General features: G+C 51.3%; 2 long non-coding RNA genes across 3 annotated transcripts in view; one reads left to right on the top strand and one right to left on the bottom strand.

Annotated features, from left to right (window-relative positions):
* The first annotated feature begins 4,053 nt into the window (after positions 1-4,053).
* Positions 4,054-12,087, top strand: part of LOC146871571 (uncharacterized) — a 321,492-nt gene continuing 313,458 nt past the window's right edge. For both annotated transcript variants that reach the window (XR_014959579.1, XR_014959578.1), the window contains exon 1: positions 4,054-4,107. This is a non-coding gene — a long non-coding RNA (uncharacterized LOC146871571). The remainder of the gene's footprint in view (positions 4,108-12,087) is intronic.
* LOC146871573 (uncharacterized) lies at positions 9,757-11,946 on the bottom strand. Its single transcript, XR_014959577.1, has 6 exons — positions 11,876-11,946; positions 10,950-11,057; positions 10,755-10,842; positions 10,533-10,618; positions 10,335-10,431; positions 9,757-10,013 (listed from the first exon to the last, which is right to left on the bottom strand). It is a non-coding gene; the product is annotated as an uncharacterized LOC146871573 (long non-coding RNA).

The following is a 12,087-nucleotide window of genomic DNA, read 5'->3' as shown; positions in this document are numbered from 1 at the left end:
AGACCATCTTCACCTCCAGGAAGAACCGTCCCCATCTCTGCCTGGGGCTTGTGTCAGCTCCACAGAGAGCGCACCCCTCCTCTAAATGTGCCTTAACGAACTCCGGGCATGACGGCCATCGCCAGTGACTCTGGGTCCCCTCCCATCCCGGGGAGCGATCGCCATCTCTGACGCCACGCCCCCTTCCACTCTATGGTAAATCGACCACATCACTAACCACGTGCCCCCTGTAAACCCTCACCACAAACCCTGGAACCGAAACCCACCGTCCTCCCAGCCAGCGCGTTTGCAGACAACCTCTCTCTGACCCGGGCCGGCCGCAGACTGCCGCCTCTGCGCCGAGTCAGGAGGGTGGCCGCTCCAGCCTGTTTACAGTGGCTGGCTACACCCCGCCCTCCCCTGGCGAAAAACTTCTGGGGCTGACCTCCCCGCCGCTCCTCCTGCTGCTTATCAGATGTTACTAAAATCAATTTAGTTGAGCCTGAGTGCACTCAGACCTTCTTTCGCGCCCCAGGCTCGGTGCTTCCCGCCCTCCTCCGCCCCCTCGCCTTTCAGCAGGGAAGGTGCGCCTGGTGGTTGGAGGTGCAACCTCCGTGGCTTGGGAAGGAGCGGTGGAGCCTGCACGCCCATGAGAAGCTCTCGTCCTCGTTCAGCTCCCTCCCTGGAGCACCCCAACCGGATGCGTCAAGGAGGCCCTATGAACAGCGCTCCTCCCTCCGCTCCCGCGCCTTCAAGCACATCTTGTGGGGAAACTGCATTTCAGAGGAAGCCAGCGGAGCCCTTGCTCAGCCTCCCTCTCGCTGCCTCCCTGCTTCACTCTGGCTGGACCGGGAGTAGATTTATGCAGGCGTCCTTCTCTTTGCCCAAACCCCTTCTCTATGAGCCCTCCGGCCAGCTCTCCTCCCTCTGTTACGGAGAACCTGTGCTCCAGCCCCTCTACTCAAACAGTCCTTGCACCCTTTCGCTGCAGCTCTTAATACTCTTGTCTCTGCCTCCGCCCCCGGCTCAAGCCCACCTGCCTCAGCTCTCACCCCCTCCCCCGGCCTCCTCCTCCCCTGCTTCAGCCTCCCCGTTCTAGCCCCCTCTTCCCCTACCCTCCCTGGCGCTGCCCCCGTGAGCATCTTCTCCTCCTGCATCGGCTCTCTTGATCCAGCACCCCTCCTGTTCCAGCCTTCTCTACCCACCGCCCCGCCCCACACACAGCCCCCTCCTCATTCCTCGGCTGAGCATCAAGGAGCTCCTTCGGACCGCGCGGACTCCGCCACTGCCCTGCCTTGCAGCTGCTAAATCACTGCGCCTTAGAGGGCTTTGGCGGCGTCGCACCCTGAAATATTCATAGCCGCTGCTAGGTAGCCCGGGGAGCGCAGTGCCTTCGTCCGTAGGAAGGGCAGTTTCTGCTGGACAGACATTGGGCAGTGCCCTAGGGCGGACCATTCATCTGCCCCCGAAGGAGGCAGGCTCGTTCCTGCACATGTGTTGACTCCATGTGCGCGGCTGGGGAGCACCAGGGCAGCTTGAACCGCTGCACGCGGAGGTAGACTACCGGTACCTGGGCCTGACACCTTTAGTGACTGCAGGAAAAAGCTGCAAGAAGGAGCCCGCAGGGTCAGCACCCGGAGAGTCTGGACAGCTCCCTAGGAAGACAGTGAGCTGACAAAGAGCGCTGTTTGAGGTCAGCACCAGTTCAGCCGGGACAGCGCCTTAGGAAGGAAAATTTGTTTCACCTGCAGCAAAGACCATCCTCACCGAGTCCAGGCTCGAAGAGGTGACATCTCATTCCAGCACAGGCGGGACTGCTGCCCGAGAAATCCACTCGACTGTCACCCTTCTGCACCTGTGGGGCTTGCGTAGAAGCGGCTAGAAGACGTGCCTGTGATATTGGCTCGCGCGGTGCCTTCGCAAGATCCCTGAAAAGAGTTTGTCGCTTCTGCTCCAGGAGAGGAAAGGATCACCTGCTCCCTGAGGTGTAAGTTTGGCTGAACCTGCCGCGTGCCCGGGGTCGCCCCCTCATAGCCTGTGAGGGTTGCACGGGCTAGCGCCTTTGGTGAGGGCAGAATACCCCAGGACGCCTGCTCAGTGTCAATCTCTAGTTTTTCCCGAACATCTCATTGTGAACAGCAACCCCGGCCCCACGCACCTTCTCCAGGTGCCCGGCACCTGGTTTAACAGCAGGGTCTTCTTCATCAGGAACACCCTGCACCACCTCCTCGCCAGGACCCCTGAATCGCTTCTGTACCGGGACCACCTCCCTACAGCCACTGGACTTGTTTTGCAACAGTGTCTGCTGCTCAGCTTCTGCACCAGGACCCCGTGCACCTGCTTCTGCACTGGGGTCTAGCGCACCTCAGATCGCGCCAGGGTTTCCTGCACTAGCTTCATCACTGGGATCTTAAGCATCTGATTGTGTTCGTGGGTCTCCTGCGCCCGTTCTGCACTAGGGCCCGTCTAATCTTATTTTACATTACGGTGTACAGCATCTGCGGCTGCGCCGGAATCCTCATACCTTCAGCTGATTGTGCACCAGGTTCTTCCAATTCTGCACTTACAACAGCGTCTTCCAGCGCCCGCTTCTGAGCTGAGATTTCCTGCTCTTACCTATTCTCCGGGGTTTCCAGGGCTTGCTCTGCATCAGGGAGCCCTGCACCTGTTTTTTTCTGCACCTGCTTGTGTCGTCGTCTTTGTGCTGCTGCGCCGGGGTCTCCTGCACCTGCTGCTGCGCCAGGGACATAGAGTGCCTCTTGCTGCTCCCGTCCCTCCCCGCTCCCTGGACCTGTGGTGATTGCACGGAAGACGCCAGGACATTCCAGCACCAGCGCTGCGTGGACCGCTCCCCGGGACGCAAACTCAGGGTCCGGACATTCTCACGCACCTGTAGGTGACCCCGCACTGCTTTGACGAGCGCTGTCTGCAGTGAAAGGGGTGTCTGAGTCTGCAGCGAGGCGCCCTTCCAGCACCCCAACGTCCAATTTCGTGGAAGACGCACGTGTGCAGACTGCACCCTTTTGCACAGGTAGGTCTACGTTGCTTGTGTGTGTTGTTTTGGGCAATCCCAACTCATATTCTGTTTCCAGCAGGAAAAGGGTTATCAGCAAAAATATGAGAAAAGTACTGAAGGGCCTCGCGTGTGACTGATCATAATCCGCGTAGCCTGGTTGTAATATGACACTGGTAGGGGGCGAGGGGTGTAGTAGAGGTGTGGGCCATGGATGTAAACCACTAGAGACTGCGGTTGTATCCGCGTCATTCCCGGCAGCGGGGGAAGCCGGCGGTGTGAGTATGTGTGCAGAATGGCCCCAGCCTGCTCTGCACCTGACGCCGAGGCGCTCGCTCTCAGCCGCCCAGCCAGGGATCTCGGGCTGTGCTGTGCCTCGCACAGCGAGCCCCGAGCAGAAGGGCGCTGCTAATGGGCTGTAATAAAACACGAGCGGTGCGCCAAGGACGTCTGAGTTATGTCTCTCCATTCTACACCGCTGCCTGCAAGAATAATATGCTCAAATCTCTTGTGTACCCCGAGAAGAGAGGCGGGGACAGGTCAGGCACACTACCCTCCCAATACTGCTGGGGAAGCGTCTGAAGCAGTCTTAGCACTCTCGGGGTGTGGAAAGAGAGACTGAGTCAGATGTGAGTGGTAAAGTGAATTTATATATTCCCAGTCCGCCCGACGGGCTTGCTGGCTGCTTCACATCGCTTGGTAACACGCCACGAGACGGACACTTCCGCCTGCCTTGAACTCAGAAGCGAACCAATGTCACGCGCTTTGCCTGAGTGTCTGACAATTAGAGGTTATTCCAAGATTTGCAAAAAAAAAGTTCTTACATATTACATTTTTATTGTGTTTCACATAATGGTACCGGAAACCGTAAGAATGTTTATAATGTCAAGGCTGCCCGGGGGGCCACGTAGTGACACAGGAAGGCACTGGAGTCGGCCTCCTAGGCTCCCTGGGCGTGGGACCAGGGGGACTTCCGGCCGGCCACTTCCGGTAGTGGGAGTGGGGACAGGGGTACATATACTGGCCCCCACCCACTGGGCAGTCTCTTGTCCGCTGCCCGTCTCGCCTTTCCGGTCATCCGAGTCCCTCGCGGCCATCTACGTTGGGACAATGAGGTTAGTTTGAATTATATTGCGACGAGCACCTGGCTAACGGACTCCGGCGCTACGTAGTAGGCCCAAGCTGCACTCTTGGATGTGGTCCGTCAGCTTAACCTGCCGACTTCGGTATGGGAACCCAGGGCTTGAGCCCCGAGGGCGCGTCCACATCCGGTGAGTCTGTTTGCGTAGTGTAAACACGGAGCTCAAGTACAGCGCTCCAATTTCTGGGTAAGCATATACAGTGGCCATGTTGGTGCTCTGATCTTTATATGCGGGGCTCGGGGCAGGCAGCGCGGGTAAACAATTATTAACTTAGGGCGAACACCTGGCTCACGGCCCCGGCGCTCAGGAGATGGGCCAGGCTGCTCGCCAGGGAGGTGGTCCCCCGGCCCATTCTGCCGAATTCGGTGCGGTTATCTAGGGTCCGAGCCCCGGGGGCGCGTTCTCAATCTGTGAGTCTGGGCAAACCAATTATTCTCCCGTGCCAGATTGTTATGTTACGGTGGTCAGGTATAGCACTTCATTACTTGTCGGGGATCGGGGCAGGCAGCGCGGCGAGACATCGGGGCAGGCAGCGTGGCGCTCCAATCCGTATGTGCGAGGCTCGGGGCAGGCAGCGCGATTAATTTTACCTCATGGCGAAGATCCTGGCTCACGCTTCGGAGACGGGCTAGGCTGCACGCCATGGAGGAGGTCCGTCGGCTCAATCAGCCTATCCAGTGCGGGAAACCAAGGTTCGAGCTTCGAGGGCGCGTCCACATCCAGTGAGCCTCGGCAAATCACTTCCCCTGTGACAGATTGTGCAATGTATATTATACGGCGCTTATGCCAGCGCTGCATTCCTCGTGTGCAGGGCTTGGGGCGGGCAGCGCGGTGAGATGTGCGGGGCCCATGTGTTGCGCTCCGGCCCGTGTGCGCGGGGCTCGGGGCAGGCAGTGCGGCTGTACGCTGGTGTACAGCAAGCACCTGGCTCGCGGCCCCCGGCATGACGTGCATGGGCCGGGTTGCATGGCTTTGATGTGGTCCGTCAGCATGGTCTGCGGAGTTGGGTGCGGGGGACGAGGGCGCGTGCCTCGGGGGCGCGTCCTCGTCCTGCGGGCCTCAGCGGGTCTCCTGCAGACTTTGGTGTGGGATCTGGGTTCGGGCGTCGCGGACGCGTCCACTCCCGGCGAGCTGGACTGATCGCTGTCTCCCCGTGCAATATCGCGGTGTCTTTACGTTGCCCAGTGTGGCGCTCCAATTTTCAGATAGTTGCACGGTGCTCATGTGTAGGCTGGTCGCTTGTCGTCCCCCCGTGCAAGATCGTGCAATGTGGATGCGGGTGCTCGGGAATTGCGCGCCAGTTTGTGGTGTTTTGCGGTGCTCAGGTGCGGTGCTCCGGCCTGGGGGGGGGGGGGGGGGGGGGAAGGAAACCGGCGACGTTGTCTGCACGTTCGCGCCCCCCCCCTTCTGGGCGGGTGAGCCGGCGTGGGCATCCGCCCTGTTGCACGCGATCCTGGCCGAACTCGAAGTTAAGCAGGGTCGGGCCAGGTAGCACCTGGAGGGGAGACTGCCTTGGTCTTCAGGGTTGCAGGCATGCACAATTCACCGGTATTCCTGGTAGCTACAGTTGTCACAGGGTCATACCTCTACCCCAGGCCTAGCGGCTTGCAGGAAGGGTAACAAGCATTTACAATGCAATGGTCTCGGCATTGGTAAAGTCAGAGCTATTGGCATTGCTCATGACATTATTTTTGTTTATGTTTTCGTTTTTAAAACATTTAAAGAAACAGCATTGTCATGAGCAATGCCAATAGCTTGGAAATCCATGGCTATCCGCCCCTCTTCTCCCCTGTTCTCCATTGGCTGGCCTCTTGAATGCTGGCCAGCCATTGGAGAAGAGGTGCCGTCACTCCGATCAGACCCCGTCCTGGACGCTGCGTTTCTCCGAGGCATTTCTGCTCTGCCTCGGAGAAAGGCAGTGGTGTGCCTTTTGCTCTGCCTTATCTAACCCCTCAGCGGTTGTCTCAGCCATTTGTTATACGTGTTCTACACTCATTTAGAAAATGTTCGAAATTAACACCGGAACACGCGCCCCCTCCAGGGAAAAGAGTGAAAGGGCGATGTTTTCCCGTTTGTCCGTTGCTCCACCATGGACTTTGGTTTTCTTGCTATATTAACTCTTCTTTCTATCAGTTTTAATCTTCTACAGTGATTTTTTGCGGACACAAACGGAAATATACAGCCCGACGCCAAAGCACCAAAACTCCCAATTGGTGATGCGCGCCCGATCACAGGTAAATGCGGGAGAGAACGGGGTTGTTGAGCAGGGCCGGGCTGGCTTGCCCGGGCATCGGGCGTTTCCTGAAGCAAAAGTGCTTCCCAGTTAACCTCCCCCATGACCCTCCAGCTGTTCCGACATAATTGCCAGGCCTACTTTGGGGTTCCAGTTCGGTCCTGTTGTTGAGTATCCGACCCACGGCTTTAAGTGGGATAAAAAAAAATGGGTGGGGGTGGGGGGCGGTGTTGCGCGGGGTCTATACGACTTGTATTTTGCTGTCTCTTTTGTCATTGCATCCAGGCATAATGATACAGCAAGTAACATGATACCTACAACAAGTACCGACTATTGGCTTTGTCAATCGTTGTTAGTTGCATAAGATAAATTAGCAGTAACTGTGGCTTGTATAGAATATTGAAAAAGCATCCACTTGCAGCCCTAGTGACACCACGACAATGTTACTGCTCCTGAGTTTCAAAAAGAGACAACAATATAATCATGCAGTGGCTGAACTGAAAGATTAAGAAATATATCCCAAATTATATATAACAGTCGGTAGACGCATGCCTCTACAGTGTTCTTATATTTTGAAACCAGAATTGTTCAAGTTCGTATCCTTTCAAAGTTCCCTTTTCAAACAATCATTATCAACGCCAAGTCTGGCCCTGGCACGGTAGTGCGTTTTTTGTTTAGTATTAATAAAATTTGACACTTCAGAGAGCAGTTTCAGCAGAGAGGACAAAGAAGGAATGGGCATGGAATCCAAATACAGAAACTGAAACTTCTCTATCAAGGGGAAACATCACTGCCAAAGTTCAGAGCTTGTGAAAAAGCGACCAGCGAAATCACTTGCTAGTTAATGTTGGGGGGGGGGGGGGGGCTAAGCAAAAATTTCGGGGGGGGGCTGAATCTTTAAACAGTAGGCAGAGTGGCGCTGATTTCGGGGGTGGGGGGGCTGAATCTAGGCAGAGTGGAGCTGCGGGGGTTCTTACAAGGGGTGAACCAACAGCGAGGCCTCATTAACATGCAAATGGTCTTTTTAAAGACCTGTGAAGTGCTCAGGCGCGGTTTATTGTGTAGTAGAGTATTGAATAACTCACTGAGCCATATGGCTTGATTTAAGCAGTTTTAAAGCATCCGAGGGGAAGGGGTGCTGGAAACGAGCTTCTTGAGCACAAAGGTCAGTCTGTGCTGCATTTGTTGGTAATTGTGTTCTGTTTCCATTGTTAAGTAGAGGGTTGCACAGGCATTTCCAGTTGTAGGGTGACCCTTACAGACAGCGAGCAGGAGATGTGGGGGAGGGGAATTCCATCAGGTCCGAGACTCTGCACTCCTGTTTCAGCGCCTAGTAGACCCGCTGGCACTGCGTGTGTTTATTTTCAAGCCACTACAATATAACTGTCCTTGGAGCTAATGTCTGCCTCCTAACAAGAGCATTAGCCTTTCAGTGCACACGTCCAACCACTGTCCAGACTCCGGCCCATGCTCACCTCACCGACCACCACCCACAGTGACTCATCTCTAAACAGCCTGAGACGTAAACAAACATATATCAGCAGACCTCTTCCTGTCACCCACTAGCCAGGGACAGTAGGGGTCCGGGCGCCTAGATTCCGAAAGCGCCACGGAACTTCCAAGCTGTAGTAAGCGCTATTCACATGCACATAACTTAGGAATGTAGGGAGGGGGGGGGGGGGCGGGGCAGACAAGGTAGAGCCAGACGAGAAGTGATAAGTGGAATATGTTGTGAGGTTTAATGCAATGCGTCAATTTACTCCATGTCAGGCTGTATATGGCAACAAAATACTGCTTAAGTGGCTTCATACTGTATTGCAGGGTGTTGTGTTTGAATCCCAGAAACCTCTGGCGACCAGCGGCAACATGTGATCCTCGACGTTTATTTGTTTAATTCTAAATTTAGCTCCGGGTGACTATAGGGCTGATGCAGCGTTGAGGCTGTTTGTTGCTGGTGATAGCACGGGCATCCTTCTCAAGGCATCGAGATGTGATCAGACGTCACGAGAGAGAGGCGAGGAGGAGGGAGGGAGGCAGAGAGGCAGAGGCAGAGGGACTGGGGGAGAGAGGGCGCTGTGCATACCAATGCTGAGGGAGATCGGGTCCAGCTGAGACTGCAGAGGAAGAGGCTGAGGAGGGGGCGGCGGGGGAGACAGTGAAAGGGCGAGAGAAGAGGCAGAGCTGAAGCCTGCCGGTAAAAAAAACGCAAGAAAACACAAAATTCTGAACGGAAATTCATATCTTTACCGGACTTGTGAAAACTGTGCTGTACTATATCCTGAATCACACAGACGCCCTTTTTGAGCTAAGCTTGAACTGTTAGTCAATAGTTGCCATGAGAGTCTAGGAAACTGGATACATTCACTTTCTGTTGCAGCTGGGAGTCAAGTACCCACGTTAGCAGGGAGCATGCGCAGCTTACAGACTCAGCCGATTGTCCTTGCAACTTGGAATGTTAGAGTAGAGCAATTAAGTTCATATTTTAAAACTTTCTACCGAAAGAATGCCTGAAGTAGTAGCAATGCTCGCATGCCGAAAGCCGTGAATGCTGGGCCAATGAATCAGCAATGCAAGGTTCGACAAATAAAAATAAAAGATTTCCGGTCTATGCATCTGATGCCCTTGTTAAGGGCCGACGCCCAGCATATAGGAGAAAGCGCCCCTGACACAGACCCTGTTAAGAACCACAGTGGGGCCCACGCAGCAACCCTTCCTGGTCTTGTCATCCCTTCTATCCCCCAGAGACCTTCTGCGGTCAATCTCAGCTGACCCCGGGCGTGACGAAGCCTCTCCTACTAAATGGACTGTGTAAAGTTAAAGCATATCAAACGGCCACATGCCAGAGTTTAAGAGACGAGCGTATATCAAGCAGAGCTCGGAGCTGCCAGGAGGCAAATCAAAAACAAACACGGCAATATGTTATAGCAAAAGAAAACAAGGCAGAGCAAAAGGCACACCACCGCCTTTCTCCGAGGCACAGCGAAAATGCCTCGGAGAAAGGGAGCCTCATTTTCGGATCTGGGGGCGTGTTTTGCTGTTGTCTCCTCCCTGAGACTTCTCGCAAAAAACACGCCCCCCGATCCGAAAAAGATGGGGCTTCAACGGAGTGACTGGACCTCTTCTCCAGTGGCTGGCCAGCATTTAAGAGGCCAGCCAATGGAGAACAGGAGCGAAGAGGGGCGGGTGCAAGCCCCTCTTCTCAATGACATTAAATCTCCGGACTTCCGGTCTGCCGACCGGATGGTCCCGAGACCTAAAAAGGAGGGCAAGGATAATAAAAAGGAGTGTGCAGAAAATGATATATTAGCTCTAGATAATATCCCAGTGGTGTATAAATGAAAATTATATATATAGGTAAAAAAGAAGCTAACAAGTTTTATAGACAAAATATATATTTAATAAATATTTGTTTGTAGTAGTTATTATGAATCAATAAATATTCCTAGTAACTCTTATTTGATACATGGACAATGATAATTTCTAAAATAACTATTATTTAAATACACAGAATGATATACATATTCTGACATGTAACATGACCAAAAGTATATATGTACATAGAACAAGACAGAACCCTAATGACGATTTTCTTCACACAACGCGTTTCGGCTAAGCCTTCATCAGGTGTCCGTTCATGATGATTTAACTAAACAAAAACAAATCAATTTATTTACAAACAGATAATGAATTATCTAGAGTTAATCACTAATAAAAAGCTCAACAATTGAGCTTATAGCACACAAGTACATGTTTAGCATGATACAAAAAGTTAAAGATTCCTAACTAACATTCCAACAAGATTTGATAAGTGAAAGAAACACAATTCTAGAATAAGTGATTGTCAAGAAAAAGTAAAGAATAGACCTCACCCAAGTGCATAAGAAAATAAATAAGGCACTAGAATAAAGTGATAATAAACCACTGAGTTGATAGTAAGATGAATAGAAGTAGAATATAATAAATGTACCTGAGTAATAATTTAAGCAAAAAGGAACACCAAATAACCATGGTTCTAGATAAGCGAACAATCTCCAATATGAACTGGAATCTGATCAGAAAAAGAGCTGAAACAAAAATAAACGTGAAAGTTGAAAACAAAAAATAAATAATGAAAACAAGATGACAAGAAATATGGCCTAGTTATGTGCCATAAAATAATAAATACCTGTAATGGGCCAAACGTAGGCCTCTATTCACAAGCTGACCCCAGAACTGTATTAAATGGGGTTTAAAGATACACAAGCCTGGTACCTGATGTAAAAGAGAAGAAGGCCCACAATAAGGATATCGTATTACCTGATGTGCCGTAAAGGCCCACTACTGATCAAAATACTTGAGCTGACTAAAACCTCACTGTGTGTAATGTAAAGAGTATAAAGGAAGTTACCTTGAGTTCCTTTATAAATGGGTTAGATGTTTAAATACTGCTAAACAGACGAACCAAGTCGGTCCATGATAGTAGAAAAATGGTTGACCTAAAGGAATACATAAAAAAGAAATATAATCCAGACGAATAATATTGATAGAAAAAACCACCATGGGAGGAACACTCTCCCTATCTAAACAAGAGAAAGAAACTGACCTGCTAATAAGCATGATGCCAGAGCCTACTTCCTGAATCTTGTATCGGTACATTTGATGTATGTCATTCTTCTCAGTTGTGCAGCCTCTGTATGATATGTAAATTCAGCTGAAGAAAAACCAAACGAGAAATTATGAAGTAATGTATAATAATGAGCCATGTATATGCCTGAACCATGGAACATAACAAAATAAAACCTAAAGTCTCTAATGTTCCGTTAAAATAAATATAATATTGAAGCCAGACAGACAAACCAAGGTCACCAACTGTGACAGATTAAATGGCTAGGCAGCTCACCTTGGGTGTAAACACCGCTTAATAGTGGTAAAAGAATGCACACAAACCAGGGAGGTCGGATGCATGCCACTAAATGTGAAAGAAAACTGATAACTAACTATTCAGCTGGAAGCAGATAAACGCGTCTGTTGCATTAATCAGGCTCAGAAAATGAAACGAAGTCCCAAAACGGGCCATGCCAAATGTAGGTAGACCTCGGTGAAAGTAACCATGCGTGAAAATTAAGCTAGCGCAGGTAAAACATTTCAGAAATACATCCAATAATGTCCGGCAGTAACTAATTAAGGAAACAAAGGTCGGAGGGGACAAGCATAACTTACTATTTGACAGATAGTGGTGAAAGAATGCACACAAACCAGAGAGGTCGGATGCATACCACTGAATGTGAAAGAACACTGATAACTAACTGTTCAGCTGGAAGCAGATAACCACATCTATTGCACTGATTAGGCTCAAAAAATGAAACGAAGTCCCAAAACGGGCCATGCTAAATGTGGGTAGACCTCGGTGAAAGTAACCATGCGTAAAAATTAAGCAAGCGCAGGTAAAACATTTCAGAAATACATCCAATAATGTCCGGCAGTAACTAATTAAGGAAACAAAGGTCGAAGGGGACAAGCATAACTTACTGTTTGACAGAGTTCTGACACGAATAAGGGCGCGAAGCTTATGATGTAAGATGGAGTGCTCTTTTTATGTGCTCAGCGTGGAGAACGTGAAGAGCACAAACATCGAAATGGAGATAGGCATAATGGTGATCAAAAACGGACTAAAAGTACAGAAAGTAAACTTCTAAAAGAAACGCCATGTTGGTATGGGGACTGGCCCAACAGGACGAAAT

This window comes from Triturus cristatus, chromosome 1_1 (genome assembly GCF_964204655.1).
Source record: "Triturus cristatus chromosome 1_1, aTriCri1.1, whole genome shotgun sequence".
NCBI lineage: Eukaryota > Metazoa > Chordata > Amphibia > Caudata > Salamandridae > Triturus > Triturus cristatus.
This window is presented reverse-complemented; position numbering and strand designations above follow the sequence as displayed.